At 37.4% G+C, this 16,523-nt stretch overlaps 1 long non-coding RNA gene across 1 annotated transcript in view; it reads left to right on the forward strand.

The window, feature by feature from the left end:
* The first annotated feature begins 4,510 nt into the window (after positions 1-4,510).
* LOC122220241 overlaps positions 4,511-16,523 on the forward strand; it is a 48,480-nt gene continuing 36,467 nt past the window's right edge. Inside the window, exons 1-2 of the long non-coding RNA XR_006202743.1 lie at positions 4,511-4,560; positions 5,790-5,800. This is a non-coding gene — a long non-coding RNA (uncharacterized LOC122220241). The remainder of the gene's footprint in view (positions 4,561-5,789; positions 5,801-16,523) is intronic.

Here is a 16,523-nt window from a genome sequence, read left to right on the forward strand (position 1 = left end):
GTAGGACAAAGACTGCTCCCTCTTTAGGAGCTTAAAATATTCCAAATTTCTTTCCCAGCTTTCTATACAGCTGAGGAACGAGCCATTACTGATGCTGTAGTGGTGACAGCAGTGACATTAAGAGCAGTGTTGGAGCAGAGCTGACATCAGTGTTAGCAGGGGTAGCAGTTGCAGTCAAGTTGCAGAAGAAGTGATAATGGTCTATCAATAATGTCTAGGCTTCAGTGGTGGCAGCAAAGGATTCCTTGTCAGTCCATTTCTGCAGCCTGATATAGACACTTCAGGAAACTCAGCCTTAAGCCTGGTTTTTCAGCTCTCCCAATGATTCTGTGAGCTGTCAAATATTCTGGTTTATAAGCTATTTATCTGCTTAATTAACCAGAGTCAGCATCTATTGCTCATAACTAAGAACTCTAAGAAATATATTTTGGCTCTTTGAACCCCTTATTCTTTTTTTTTTTTTTTTTTTTTTTTAATCCTAGTGGATTGTCAAGGATCTTCAGTACAGTGTTGAAAAATTGGAGTGATAGTATTTAGTATTGTCTTGCTCCTAGCTTTAAAAGGAATGTTTCTGGGGGCACCTGGCTGGCTCAGTCAGTAGAGCATGTGATTCTTGATCTCAGGGTTGTGAGTTCTAGCCCCACATTGGGCATGGAGATTATTTATTTAAAAAAAATGGGGGGCACCTGGGTGGCTCAGTTGGTTAGGCATCTGACTTTGGCTCAGGTCATGATCTCACAGTTTGTGAGTTCAAGCCCCACATCAGGCTCTGTACTGACAGTCCAGAGTCTGCTTGGAATTATCTCTCCTCCCATGTCTCTGTCCCTACCCCTGCTCACATTATCTCTTTCACAAAAAATTAAAAACTTTGAAAAATATTTTTAAAAAATGTTTCTGAAGTTTTACCACTCAGCATGCTGTTTGTATGTTTTTAGTAGATATCAAATAATCAGGTTAGGGAACTTCTATTAATATTTTGCTGAGAAGTTTTTTCTTAAATCATGAATGGGTCACAATTAGGTCTTTAATCCATTTAGAATTTATTTTTGTGAATGAAGGAAGAAAGTGGTTCAATTTCATTCTTCTGCATGTTGCTGTCCAGTTTTCCCAACACCATTTGTTGAAGAGACTGTCTTTCTCCCATTGGATATTCTTTCCTGCTTTATCAAAGATTAACTGACCATCTAGTTATGGGTTCATTTCTGGGTTTTCTATTCTGTTCCATTGATCTATGTGTCTATTTTTGTGCCAGTACCATACTGTTTTGAACATTACAGCATTGTAATTTAACTTGAAGTCCAGAATTGTGATTCCTCCAGCTTTGCTTTTCTTTTTCAAGGCTGCTTTGGCTATTCAAGGTCTTTTGTTGTTCCATACAAATTTTGGGATTATTCTAGCTCTGTGAAAAATGCTGTTGGTATTTCGATAGCGATTGCATTAAATGTGTAGTTTGCTTTGGGTAGACAGTTTGACAGTATTTGGTCTTCCAGTTCTTAAGCATGTGATGTCTTTCCATTTCTTTTTCTTTTTTTAAATTTTTATTTATTTTTGAGAAAGAGAAAGAGAACTCAAGTGGGGGAGGTGCAGAGAGAGAGGGGGATAGAGGATTCAAAGTGGGCTCTGTGCTGACAGCAGAGAGCCCGATATGGGGCTTGAACTTGAGAACTGCAAGATCATGACCTGAGCCAGTCAGATGCTTAACCAACTGAACCACTCAGGTACCCCAATCTTTCCATTTCTTTGTGTCATCTTCAGCTTATTTCATCAGTGTTTTATAGTTTTCAGAGCACACATTTTTTAGCTCTTTCATTAGGTTTATTCCTAGGTATTTTACTGTTCTGGGTACAGTTGTAAATGGGATTGACTCCTTAGCTTCTCTTTCTGATGCTTCGTTATTGATGTATAGAAATGCAACACATTTCTGTATGTTGATTTTGTATCCTATAACTTTATTAAATTCATGTATCAGTTCTACCAATTCTTTGGTAGAGTCTTAGGGGTTTTCTGTATGTAGTGTTATGTCATCTGCAAATAGTGAAAGTTTTATTTCTTCCTTGCCAATTTGGATGTCTTTTATTTCCTTTTGTTGTCTGCTTGCTATGGCTAGGACTTCCAGTACTATGCTAAATAACAGTGGTGAGAGTAGTCATCCCTAGTTTGTTCCCGACTGTAACGGAAAAGTTCTCAAATTCAAGGTGGATTAAAGAACTAAATATGAGACATGAAACCATAAACATCCTAGAGGAGAACACAGGCAATTATTTGCCTGTGTTTGACAGCAGTCATAGCAACTTCTTTCTAGATATCTCTCCTGAGGCTAGGGAAACAAAAGCAAAAATAAAATATTGGGACTTCATAAAAATAAAAAAACTTCTTCTGCACAGCAAAGGAAACAATCACCAAAACTATAAGGCAACCTGTGGAATGGGAGAAGATATTTGACAGTGACATATCTAATAAAGGGTTATATCCAAAATGTATAAAGAACTTATAAAACTCAACACCCCAAAAATGAATAATCCAATTAAAAATGGGCAGAAGACACGAACAGACATTTCTCCAAAGAATGCATACAGATGGCCAACAGACACGTGAAAAGATGCTCAACATCACTGACCATCAGGGAAATATACAAATCAAAACTACCTCACACCTGTCAGAATGACTAAAATCAACAATACAAGAAACAACAGGTATTACTGAGGATGTAGAGAAAAGAGAACCCTCTTGTGCTGTTGGTGGGAATGCAAACTGCCACCACCCCCTCTGGAAAACAGTATGGGGGTTCCTCAAAGTTAAAAATAGAACTACCCTATGATTCAGCAATTGCACTACTTGGTATGTACCAAAGAATACAAAAATAATAATTCAAAGGGATACATGTACCATGACGTTTATAGCAGCATTGTCTACAATAGCCTCACTATGGAAACAGTCCAAGTGTCCATTGGCTGATGAATGGATAAAGAAGATGTGGTATATATATACAATGGAATATTACTCAGCCATCAAAAAAGTGAAATCTTGCCATTTGCAACAATGTGGATGGATGGAGCTGGAGAGTATAATGCTAAGTGAAATAAGTTAGTCAGAGAAAGACAAATACCATATGATTTCACTCATGTGGAATTTAAGAAACAAAACACATGAGCAAAGGGAAAAACAGAAAGAGGCAAACTAAGAAACAGACTCTTAACTATAGAGAACAAACTGATGGTTACCAGAGGGGAGATAGGTGGGGGGATGAGTTAAATAGGTGATGGGTATTAAAGAGTGCACTTTCGGGGAGCCTGGGTGGCTCAGTCGGTTAAGTGGCCGACTTCAGCTCAGGTCATGATCTCACGGTCCATGAGTTCAAGTCCCGCGTCAGGCTCTGTGCTGACAGCTCAGAGCCTGGAGCCTGTTTCAGATTCTGTGTCTCCCTCTCTCTGACCCTCCCCCATTCATGCTTTGTCTCTCTCTGTCTCAAAAATAAATAAACGTTAAAAAAAAAAATTTCTTTAAAGAGTGCACTTTCTGTGATGAGCACTGGGTGTTGTAATAAAGTGCTGAATCCCTATATTGTACACCTAAAACTAATATTACACTATATGTTAATTAACTAGAATTTAAATAAAAACTTAAAAATTAAGTGAAAAAGTTTTAACCAAAGAAAACTGCAAAAAAATCATGAATAAGGATTACATTTTATCAAATCCTTTTTAATATATCTTTTGAGGTAATCATATGATATTTCTTCTTTAACATGTTAATATGGTGAATTATATTAATAGTTTACTAAAGTTATTGTTACATTCCTATAAATCCTATTTGATCATCTTAAATTTTTTTTAATGTTTATTTTTGAAAGACAGAGAAAGAGCATGAGTGGGGGAAGAGCAGAGAGAGAGGGAGACACAGAATCCCAAGCAGGCTTCAGGCTCCGAGCTGTCAGCACAGAGCCTGACATGAATCCATGAACCATGAGATCATGACCTGAGCCAAAGTCGGATGTTTAACCGACTGAGCCACCCAGGTGCCCCCTATTTGATCATTTTTATACAATGTTAGATTCAATTTTCTAATGTTTTATGTAATATTTTGCATTTGTGTTCTTAAGTGAAATTACCTAAAATTTTATTTTCTTCTACTCTGCTTTGGGTGTTAAGGTTAGTCTAGCCTCAGAAAAAGAATTTGGTAACTTTCCCTCTTTCCTAATTCTCTAGGACAGTTTGTAAAGACTTTTTCTTTCTTCAAGGATTGGTTAAAACTAACCTGGGCCTGTGTATTAATCATGTTTTTTATTGTGCTGTATTTTATGATGCTGTGACATCTTGGGGCCAATGACCTGGGGAGGGACTGCCCCTACCAGGATTAGCTAATTCCTGGAGATAACAAACAGTTTGCATTTGAACATATCTTTGATATCCAAACCAACTAATTCTGAGTCTGTAATCTCTCTCCCTCTCTCTCTCTCTCTCTCTCTCTCTCTCTTTTTCTCAAAAAAAAAAAAAAAAAAAAAAAAAAAATCCCAGACTGCCAGTACCTGATAAAAAGAGGGAGTTACAGACTCTTACCACAGTAAGTTTTTTTATGCCAATAAAATTTTCTTAATAGTTATGGTTCTATGCAATTTGCCTATATCTTCTTGAATGAATGGTGGTGATTTCTATTTTTTTTTTTTTAGAAAATTGACTATTCTTTTTTCAAACACACTGGCAAAATTAATGAAATGATCCTGATTTTTTAAATATTTACAACTTCTGTAGTTAGTTTCTGATATTGTTCACTTAATGCCATTCTCTTATTTTCTTGATTACTTTGTGAAAGTTTGGTCTATTTTATTGCTCTTTTTAAACTGTATTCAGTTTTATTAATCATCTCTTTTATTTTTCTGTTTGTTTTCATTTTAATTTCTGATTTTATATTTATTTTTTCTTTTATTCTACTTCCTATGAATTTATTGTAGCTTCTAGAATTGAATGCTTAGTTCATGTATTTTCAGCTTTTCTTATTTTAAAATATATTCTCCACTCCCAAAATTTCCTTTCATGTTGAAAGTACTCACTGTAATGCTTCTGATTTCTGTCTACCCTACTGCACTGCAGAACAAGGAAGGAGACTTATTTGATTGGTAAATTTTAGAAGAGTTCCAAATTCTTCTAACAACATTTGGCTCAACTCTTCTTCCCTTCCTTTTGAGAGTAAATGACCAGCAAAGAGCATGGGTACCCCTCTGCTATTCCATGATGTAAATCTCACATAGACAGGATTCCATGTGGGGAGACCTGCCCACGTCCAGTGTCCCTATATACAAACTCTCAGTTCTGGACCTATGCTCCCACCTTCATGAGTTCTGTTCATTACTGCTCTTCCATGAAAGCTGTCTGTGCATTTTAAGACTATTGTCTTCCTTACTTCCCCATGTGTCTTTAGTATTCTTTCAAGTTATAATTACTATAAAAATCATATAACAGTATTACATGAATGTTGAAAAGGGGGAGGAGGTAGCAAATTCAGCATCATAGAACAACCACTATCACCATTCTTTACATATTCCTTTGTCATGTTGTATACACATTTTTTATACTTGTAATCATGTAACATATACAGCATATATATTATTTCATGTTTCTAAATTGTCTTATACCTATGTGCAGCATATAATTTCAATGAAAGCATAATATTTCATTGAGTAGACAGTTCATAATTTAACCATGACACATTACTTAAAACTTTTTATTTGTGAACTTAACTCTGTAATAAACATTTTCAATTTTAACATTTTCCTATCTTTAATTTTTTTTTAGGATTAATATTGGTAAGTATAATTATTAAGCCAAAAAATTATAATTTTTTGATAATGAAATTTTATGAATCTTAACTAGGTTCCAGTTATATCCAAAATGTCTATGCTGGTTAGTTTATACTATGTTAGTTTATACTGCTCCCTGTAATACATGAGTACCCCAGTACTCTTCCCCAAACTGGGTAATTTTTGAAATATTAGTGTAAATGTTTTTTTGTTGTTACTTAGTACATTTGAAAATATTTTGCTTTTTAAAATCAGAATTCTTTTGGGGGTGGGAGGGGTGCCTGGGTGGCTCAGTTGGTTGTGTCTGACTTCGGCTCAGGTCAAGATCTCGCACTCTGAGTTCCAGCCCCACATAGGGCTCTGTGCTGATAGCTCAGGGCCTGGAACCTACTTTGGATTCTGTCTCCTTCTCTCTCTGCCCTCCCCCATTCATACTCTGTCTCTGTCTCTGTCTCTCAGAAATGAATAAACGTTAAATTTTTTTTTTAATTAAAAGAATTCTTTTTGGGGGGAATATCCATGATTTTCCCACTTACTTTTTTTAAGTTTTAATGTTTTTCAATATATGAGTTATTTATATAAGATGTTAATAATTTTGTTATTTTTTTTGTAAATAATTTCCCTGGTACTTAAGAATATTTGAGATAACACAAGAAAATATAAACAATCGTAAGATTAATACAAGAATTGTTTTAAAATATAAAACTGGCTGGGAAAAAAAGAGAAAGAAGCAAGTATACTAATCATAGGAACTAGCAAATGACCTAATGTAAAAAATGGTCTGATATAAAATCTCTGGCACTTAAGTAGCTTTATTATTAGTAGTTATAAAACTCTCATTATCAAAAATGGAAAAACATAATTATCTTTTAGAGAATATGAAAATTCTCAAAACTACCATCTACCATAAAAAGCATTCCTCCACCTGTCTCCTCAAAGCTGGGGGTAGGCTTAGTAAAGCATGTGGTTGGATAGAGCCATGTAACTAGTTCTGGCTAATGAGTTTTGTCTTCAAGGCTAAAACGTTTGGTTATTAATACAAGACCTTTCAGACCTCTCTTTCCATTGGCTATGGTAACTAGCAACATTGGAGAAGTAAACTTGCCTCCTTGCTTGCTTCCAAGGTCCATGAACTTGGGTCCCAGAGTGGGGAACCAAGAAGAAGCAGCTCCCAGATTCACTGCAGTGGATATGTGGCATGAGCAATAGATAAACCTTTGTTCTTGTAAACCACTAAGATTTGACTCTGTTACTCAAACAGCCTAAATTCTCGTAACTGAAACAAGAAGATCAGTTTCTTTGGTCCTAGATGTTATCGTAGGGACTTCCATAAATGCATTAGAAAGCTAAAGAATTGACTTTTGCTTCACCCCTAGTTGCCTACTGATGGACCCACCTCGTCTGCAGTAGCAATATGCAGGGTAGGTCCTGTCCCCTTGAGTACCAACACTTTATAAACAGCAGCTCCTCTTGAGGAAAAGGAATCAGTACTGCAATTCACATTATCCATTTGCCTTTCACTTAATTATATATACCTAACATATTCCAAATTTGTATAGATTCTTAAACCATGATATCACTGTTTTAATCGGTGTCATTAGTATTATTGATAATTACCAGAAACTTGAAGCAACGAAAATGTCCTCCAACAGGTGAATGGATAAAAAATTGAAGTATATCCATACAATGGCATAGTATTCAAGGGTTAAAAAAAAACACACACTGTCAGGTTACAAAAAAATATGGATATACTTTAAATGCATACTTCTAAGCTAAATAGCCAGTCTGAAAAGGCTACATATTATATTATTCCAACCATATGATATTCTGAAAAAGGCAAAACTATAGAGACAATAAAAACAGTGGTTTCCAGAGGCTCAGGGGAAAAGAGGAGGGTAAAATAAATGAAGTACAGGGGATTTGGCAGGGGCATAGGTCAAACTGTTCTGTATGATGTAATGGTAGATACATGATATTGTGCATTTGTCAAACCTTTAAAACTTTACAGCAGAAAGGGTGAGCTTTCAGGTAGACAATTAAAAAACATCATTTAGGAGGTTGGGGGATCCCAGGATGGAATGCAGAAAGTGACAAGTCAATTGAACTGTATTACAAATGTATGAAGCAACCTTACTAAAGCGCGGGGGGGGGGGGGGGGGGGGCGGTAGGAGGAAAGGTTCTGACCTAAGTAACTGAAAATGAGTAGAGTCTATGGGGCGCCTGGGTGGCGCAGTCGGTTAAGCGTACGACTTCAGCCAGGTCACGATCTCGCTCCGACTTCAGCCAGGTCACGATCTCGCGGTCCGTGAGTTCGAGACCCGCGTCAGGCTCTGGGCTGATGGCTCGGAGCCTGGAGCCTGTTTCCGATTCTGTGTCTCCCTCTCTCTCTGCCCCTCCCCCGTTCATGCTCTGTCTCTCTCTGTCCCAAAAATAAAAATTAAAAACGTTGAAAAAAAAAGAAAAAGAAAATGAGTAGAGTCTGTAAGACTAAAGGCAAAAGGAACTGCACATAAGCACTATACTTTAGTATTTAATATTATGTATTTAGTATTTAATGTTATGATATTTTCCACGGGGTACAAGTTAATGGTTCTGATAACACTGTACACGAATCCTGGAATTGAACAATTAAGTAAATGGATGGTGGAAACAAGCTTTCTCACAGTTTGAGTGGGAATTTACAGATAAAGAGCCCAGAAGAGATTAGAGTTGGAGATATCAGATTAGTACGAACTATATTATGTTTAACTTAATAGAGACACAGATGACTATATATAGAAATATTTATAGATATGTATATATAAATAGGTCAGTATATACACATATATTCCCTTGCTCTGTCTGCTGACAAGGCCTAGAAGCAATGACACTCCAATAGCAACAAACATTCCTAGCTCCCAGATCTTGGTTTCTAATACCAACTTCTAATAAAAGAAACCAAGGCTCCTTGGAGAAACGGCTGATCATAGGACTGGGGCAGGAAATATACAAGATGAGCCTGGAGCATCTTATACCACTGGAAAGTAAGGAAGTGCTCTAAAAACACAAAACAAAACACTGCATTGATGGAGTATGTCAAAGGAGCCAACTGAAAGCTCTCAGTGGTCAAAGAACAATTTGAGCAACAAAATAAAGCAGCCTTGGATTACACCCTAAAATATAAAATATTCACAATTCCATGTTGATATACAGAATTGATTGAATAAATAAATAGATGGGGGGAAGAAACAAATCTGCCTTGCAGAACAATTCTAACTAATTTATGTAGATATTCTGTCCTCAAGGAGGTAGAGTACAAGGCCCCATTTCTTAAATGTGGGTTGTGCATAGTGACTTTCTTCCAAAGAGTATGGTATGGAAAGAAGTTAAAAAAGAATAACTTGGTATTGGAGAAATCTGACAAATACTACCTTAGCCAGGTGTAAGGTCAAAACCCACAATGATAAATTATGTTAATAGTATATGTTCTCTTGATATGTGATGGAAATGGCACTTTACCTCTGTGGTTTTCCTCACAAAAACTCATAACCTCAATCTAATCATGAGAAAAATATCAGACAAATCTCAATAGAGGAGTATCCTACAAAGTATTTGACTAGTATCCCTCAAAACTGTCAAGATCATCAGAAACAAGGAAAATCTGAGAAGCTGTCATAGCCAAGAGGAACCTAAGGAGAATGACAACTAAATATAATGTGTCCTGGATGAGATATTAGAAGAGAAAATGATATTAGATAAAACGAAGGAAATCTAAACTATGGACTTTAGTTAATAAGAATATATGAATGTTGGTTCATTAATTGTCATAAATACACCATGCTAATGTAGGATATTAATAATAGGGAAAGTGGGGTGCAGGGTACATGAGAATGCTCTGTACTGTCTTCTTTTTTCTGCAAATCCAAAACTCTTCTGGGGGAAGCATTAATATGGTGGAGAAGTAGGGGGACTGAGATTTTCCTTGTCCCTCAAACACAGCTCTATTGAGGTCAGATCACTTGGAACACCCAGGAATTTGATCTGTGGAGTGGCAGAAGGATCTCCACAGTTGGAGGCAGACAGCATGGCAGGTGTGAGGCGTGTGGAAGTAAATTGTGGGAGAGAAAAATGGCGGTGCTGCAGAGGGGAGGAAGCCCATTCTGTGGAGAGACAAAAGGGAGAGAAGGAGAGAGGTGTTGAGAAAGTGCAGCATTGAGTTCACACAAGAGGAAAACTTCTCTGGGTCACGGACCAGGGAGCAAGAAGTACTGAGTGTCACAGGGTTTTTTTTGCAAACAGTGTTTGGAGCTCAAACTATGAGGTTTTGGAAGTCCATGACTTTCTCCAGAGTAGAGCTGTGGCACCTGCTCCTGGGGAGGAGGGAGCTGGGCCCAGAGTGCATAACATAGTGTAGAGATCTCCGGAGCGCATTGGGAGACAACATTCTCCTTCCTGGAGTTCTTTTGGAAGAGGGTATATTGCCTCCCCAAGGATGGAAGACCTTACAAGCACCAGCAAAAGGCCTTCCATCAGTAGGGGACAGAGGTGCACCCAGAGGGAATATAACCTTTGCTGCTTTTAGTGGTGTCACACCATAGATTCCACACATTGTGCATGCATAGGACTGTTTTTCAGGGACAAAGGACTTCAGACACAGCATGGATAGGCTCTACTCCAGAGGAGGGGAGCGGATCTGCGTGGTGCCAGGTCCTTTAAGACTTTGAGTTTTGAATCCTAGCCTCATGCCAAGGAAAAAACAGGAGAGTTGTGGTTCAGGGCAAGCTGACTGCCTTCACTATTCTGTGAGGGCTACCTGAGCAGTGGGGTGTGTGAGATCCCCTGTCCAGAGAGGAGAGATTGGGGTGGTGCCATTTTACCCCCAACACCAACAGGGTAAGACTTCAAAGAGCAACACAGCAGCCCCCAGTGGTGGCGGGACCCACTTACACCAAACCCCACGCCCCTGTGCCTGGCAACTGCTTATTTACTGGGACAAGATTGCACAGGCCTCTCCTCCAGAAGACAAACACAGCCAGCACCCTGTATGCACCAAGTATACTGAAGATCGAGTACTTCAAAATTACACCTGTGGTTCTAGTGGAAATAGGACGAGGCTTACTTTTTTTCTTTTTTCTTTTTCTTCTTTTTTTGTTTTGGAATCGGGCTTATAGTTTGTTTTTTTCATCTCCCTTTCACACATGCGTTCTCTCTCTCTCTCTCTCTCTCTCTCTCTCTCTCTCTCTCTGGATTAGTCCTTTTTTTTATCCTTTTTTCTTGTCTTTTTTTCATTTCTTTTTCTTTGGTATCAACTTTATAGTTTGTTGGGGTTTTTTTAAATTCTGTTTGGGGTTTATTTTTGTTCTTGTTGCCTTCCTTTTTCTCTTTTTTTGGGATCAGACTTTTCCCCCTTTTTTTCCAGGCTTACTTCAACAAATAAATCAAAACACACTTAGTTAAAGGTCCAAACACTCCCCGCTGCTCCACAGAGGACTGACCAGTGGGAAAGATAATCCAAAACGCAACAGCAGAGTGCACACAGCATACACCAGAAACACTTCCTGAAGTGCCAGGTCCTGGACAGTGATGACCCCTTTTTAATATAGCAGTACTCTCAGGTGCAGGAAACATAACAATCTTTTAAAACAAGCAAAAGACAGAAACTTAAGCCAAAATGACAAGATTGAGGAATTCTTCCCAAAAGAAAGGGCAAGTAGCCAGGGACTTGCTCAAAACAGATGTGAACAATATACCTAAACAAGAATTTAGAACAAAAGTCATAAGACTACTAACTGGGCTTGAAAAAAGCATAGAAGACACCAGAGTAACCCTTGCTGCAGATATCAAAGACCTAAAAACTAGTCAGGCTAAAATAACAAATGTTATAACTGAGATGCAAAACTGACTGGATATAGTCAAAATGAGGACTGAAGAAGCAGAGGAGAGAATAGGTGACGTAGAAGATAAAATTATGGAAAATAATAAAGCTGGAAAGAGGGAAAGGAAACTATTGGATCATGAGGGGAGACTTAGAGAAGTTAATGATTCCATAAAACAAAACAATATCTGTATCATAGGAGTCCCAGAAGAAGAAGAGTGGGAAAGGGGGCAGAAGGTTTATTTGAACAAATTAGAGCTGAGAACTTCCCTAATCTGAGGAAGGAAACAGGCATTCAAGTTCAAGAGGCATAGAGAACTCCCCTCAAAATCAACAAAACAGGTCAACATGACCTATCATAATAAAACTTGCAAAATACAAAGATAAAGAGGGAATTCTGAAAGCAGCTAAAGACAAAAGGTCCTTAACCTACAAGAGTAGACACAAAAGGTTACCAGCAGATGTGTCCACTGAAAGTTGGCAAGCCAGAAGTGAGTGGTAGGAAATATTCAATGTGCTGAATGGGAAAAATATGCAGCCAAGAATTCCTTATCCAGCAAAGCTATCATTCAGAATAGAAGGAGAGATAAAGACTTTCCCAGACAAACAAAAGCTAAAGGAATTCACGACCACTAAACCAGCCCTGCAAGAAATTTTAAGGGGGACTCTGAGCAGAGGAAAAAAAAAAAAAGAAGACCAAGGCAACAAAGGACCAGAGAATATCACCTGAAACATCAACTCTACAGGTAACACAGTGGCATTAAATTCATATCTTTCAATAATCACTCTGAATGTAAATGGACTAAATGCTCCATTCAAAAGACATAGGTTATCAGAATGGATAAAAAACAAGATCCATCTATATGTTGCCTACAGAGACTCATTTTGGACCTAAAGATACCTGCAGATTGAAAGTGAGGGTTTGGAGAACCATCTATCATGCTAATGGATGTCAAAAGAAAGCTGGAGTAGCTATACTTATATCAGACAAACTAGAATTTAAAACAAAAACTGTAACAAGCAATGAATAATGGCATTATATCATAATTAAAGGGTCTATGCCCTCAACTTGAAAGCACCCGAATATATAAATTAATAAAAAACATTAAAAAAATTAGTTGATAGTACCTTAATAGTAAGGGGCTTTAATATCCCACTTAGAGCAAAGGACAGATCATCTAAGAAGAATATCAACAAGGAAAGAAGGCTTTGAATGACACACTGGACTGTATGGACTTAACAGATATATTCAGAACATTTCATCCTAAAGCAGCAGAATACACATTCTTCTCAAGTGCACATGGAACATTCTCCAGAATAGATCATGTACTGGGTCACAAATCGGCCCTCAACAGGTACAAAAAGATTGAGATCATACCATGCATATTTTCAGATCACAACACTATAAAATTTGAAATTAACCACAAGGAAAAATTTGGGGAGCCCTCAAATACATAGAGGTTAAAGAACATCCTACTAAAGAATGAATGGGAACTTAAAAAAATAAATTAAAAAAAAATACATGGAAAATGTAAACACAACAGTCCAACCCTGTGGGATGCAGCAAAGGCAGTCCTAAGATGAAAATACATTGCAATTCAGGCTGAACTCAAGAAGCAGGAAAGATCCCAAATACAAAATCTAACCTTACACCTAAAAGAGCTAGAAAAGCTCTTTAGGCAAATAACGCCTAAAGCCAGTAGAATAAGGGAAATAATAAAGACTAAAGCATAAATATACGATATAGAAACAAAAAAAAACCACAATAGAACATATCAATGGAACTAAGAACTGGTTATTTGAAAGAATAAACAAAATTGATAACCCCCTAGCCAGACTTCTCAAAAAGAAAAGAGAAAGAGGGGTGCCTGGGTGGCTCAGTTACTTAAGCATCCAACTTTGGCTCAGGTCATGTATCTCACAGTTTGTGAGTTTGAGCCCCACATCAGGCTCTGTGCTGACAGCTTGGAGCCTGGACCCTGCTTCAGATTCTGTGTCTCCCTCTGTCTCTGCCCCTCTCCCGTTCATGCACTGCCTCTCTCTCTCAAAAATAAATAAGCATTAAAAAAATTTTTTTTAAAAGAAAAGAGAAAGGACCCAAATAAATAAAGTCACAAATGAAAGAGGAGGGATAACAACCAACACCACAGAAATGCAAACAATTATAAGAGAATTCTGTGAAAAATTATATGCCAACAAACTGGGCAATCTGGAAGAAATGGACAAATTCCTAGAAACTCACACACTACCAAAACTGAAACAGGAAGAAATAGAAAATTTGAACAGACCCATAACCAGCAAAGAAATTCAATCAGTTATCAAAAATCTCCCAACAAACTGGAGTCCTGGCCAGATGGCTTCCCAGGGGAATTCTACCAGACATTTGAAGAATATTTAAAACCTATTCTTCTCAAACTATTTCAAAAAATAGAAATGGAAGGAAAGCTTCCAAACTCATTCTATGAGCCAGCATTACCTTGATTCCAAAACCAAAGACCCCATTAAAAAGAATTTACAGGCCAATATCCCTGATGAACCTAGATGCAAAAATTCTCAGCAAGATACTAGCAAATCAAATTCAACAGTACATTAAAAGAATTATTCACCATGATCAAGTGGGATTTATTCCTGGGTACAGGGCTAGTTAAATATTTGCAAATCAGTCAACGTGGTACACCACATTAGTAAAAAAAAAAAAAAAAAAAAAAAAAAAAAAAGGATAAGAACCATATGATTCTCTCATTACATGCAGAAAAAGCATGTGACAAAATACAGCATCCTTTCTTGATAAAAACCCTCAAGAAAGTAGGGATAAAAGGAACATACCTCAAGATCATAAAGGCCATATATGAAAGATTCACAGCTAATATCATCCTCAATGGGAAAAAACTGAGAGCTTTCCCCCTAAGGGATGTCCACTCTCACCACTGTTGTTGAGCATAGTACTAGAAGTCCTAGCCTCAGCAATCAGACAAAACAAAAAAAAAAGAAAGAAGAAAGAAAGAAAGAAAGAAAGACAAAGAAAGAAAGAAAGGAGAAAGAAAAGGCATACAAATTGGCAAGGAAAAAGTCAAACTTTCACTCTTTGCAGATGACATGATACTCTACATGGAAAACCCAAAAGACTTCACCAAAAAACTGCTAAAACTGATACATGAATTCAGCAAAGCTGCAGGATATAAAATCAGCAACAAAAATTTGTTGCATTTCTATACACCAATAATGAAGCAGTGAAAAGAGAAACCAAGGAATTGATCCCATCTACAATTGCACCAAAAACCATAAAATATCTAGGAATAAACCTAACCAAAGAGGTAAAAGATCTGTATGCTCAAAACTATAGAGAGCTTATGAAAGAAATTGAAGAAGACTCAAAGAAATGGAAAAACATTCCATGCTCATGGATTGGAAGAACAAATATTGTTAAAAAGTCTATACGACCCACAGCCACCTACATATTCAATGCAATCCCTATCAAAATAACACCAGTATTCTACACAAACCTAGAACAATTCTAAAATTTGTATGGAACCAGAAAAGACCCCGAATAGCCAAAGTAATGTTGAGAAAGAAAACCAAAGCTGGAGACATCACAATTCCAGACTTCAAGCTGTATTACAAAGCTGTAATCATCAAAATAGTATGGTACTGGCACAAAAACAGACACAAAGATCAATGGAACAGAATAGAGAACCCAGAAGTGGACCACAAATGTATGACCAACTAATCTTCGACAAAGCAGGAAAGAGTATCCAATGGAAAAAAGACAGTCTCTTCAAATGGTGCCAGGAAAACTGGACAACGACATGCAGAAGAATTAACCTGGACCACTTTCTTACACCATGCACAAAAATAAATTCAAAATGGATGGAATACCTAAATGTGAGACAGGAAACCATCAAAATCCTACTGGAGAAAACAGGCAGCAACTCTTTGACATCGACCACAGCAACTTCTTATGAGACATGTCTCGAGAGGCAAGGGAAACAAAAGCAAAAATGAACTATTGGGACTTCATCAAGATAAAAAGCTTCTGCATAGTGAAGGAAACAATCAACAAAACTAAAAGGCAACCAATGAAATGGGAGAAGATATTGCAAAATGACATATCAGATAAAGGGTTAGTATCCAAAATCTATAAAGAACTTAACAAATTCAACACCCAAAAAACAATGCAGTGAAGAAATGGGCAGAAGACATGAATAGACACTTCTCCAAGGAAGACATCCAGATGACTAACAGACACACGAAAAGATGCTTAACGTCACTCATGATCAGAGAAATACAAATCAAAAGCACAATGAGGGGCACCTGGGTGGTGTAGTCGGTTATGTGTCTGACTCTTGATCTTGGCTCAGGTCATGATCTCAGTTCATGAGTACAAGGCCCACCTCGGGCTGTGCGCTGATGGCTCAAAGTTGGCTTGGGATTGTGTCTCTCCTTCTCTATGCTCCTCCCCCACTTTTACGTGCTCTCTCTCAAAGTGAATAAATAAAAAAAGAAAAAAAAGCACAATAAGATACCACCTCACACCTGTCAGAATGGCTAAAATTAATGACTCAGGAAACAATAGATATTGTCAAGGATGTGGAGAAAGAGGAATAAATGTCAACTTCATTAGCTGACAGACAAAATTTTATCAGAAAGAAAAACCCAGTGGGAACATTAAAAGCTATTCTCAAAAGAGAAAAAGAGGGAGCTAGTCTGAGCAATATTTAAGAAATACGTGCTAATTTTGTTAGATGTGATAAAGGCATTGAGGTTATACAGACAAATCCTTAATTTTTTTAATGTTTTTTTCGTTAAAAAAATTTTTTTAATGTTTATTATTTGAGAGAGACAGCAAGCAGAGGAGGGGCAGAGAGAGAGGGAGTC

This window comes from Panthera leo, chromosome B2, assembly GCF_018350215.1.
Source record: "Panthera leo isolate Ple1 chromosome B2, P.leo_Ple1_pat1.1, whole genome shotgun sequence".
NCBI lineage: Eukaryota > Metazoa > Chordata > Mammalia > Carnivora > Felidae > Panthera > Panthera leo.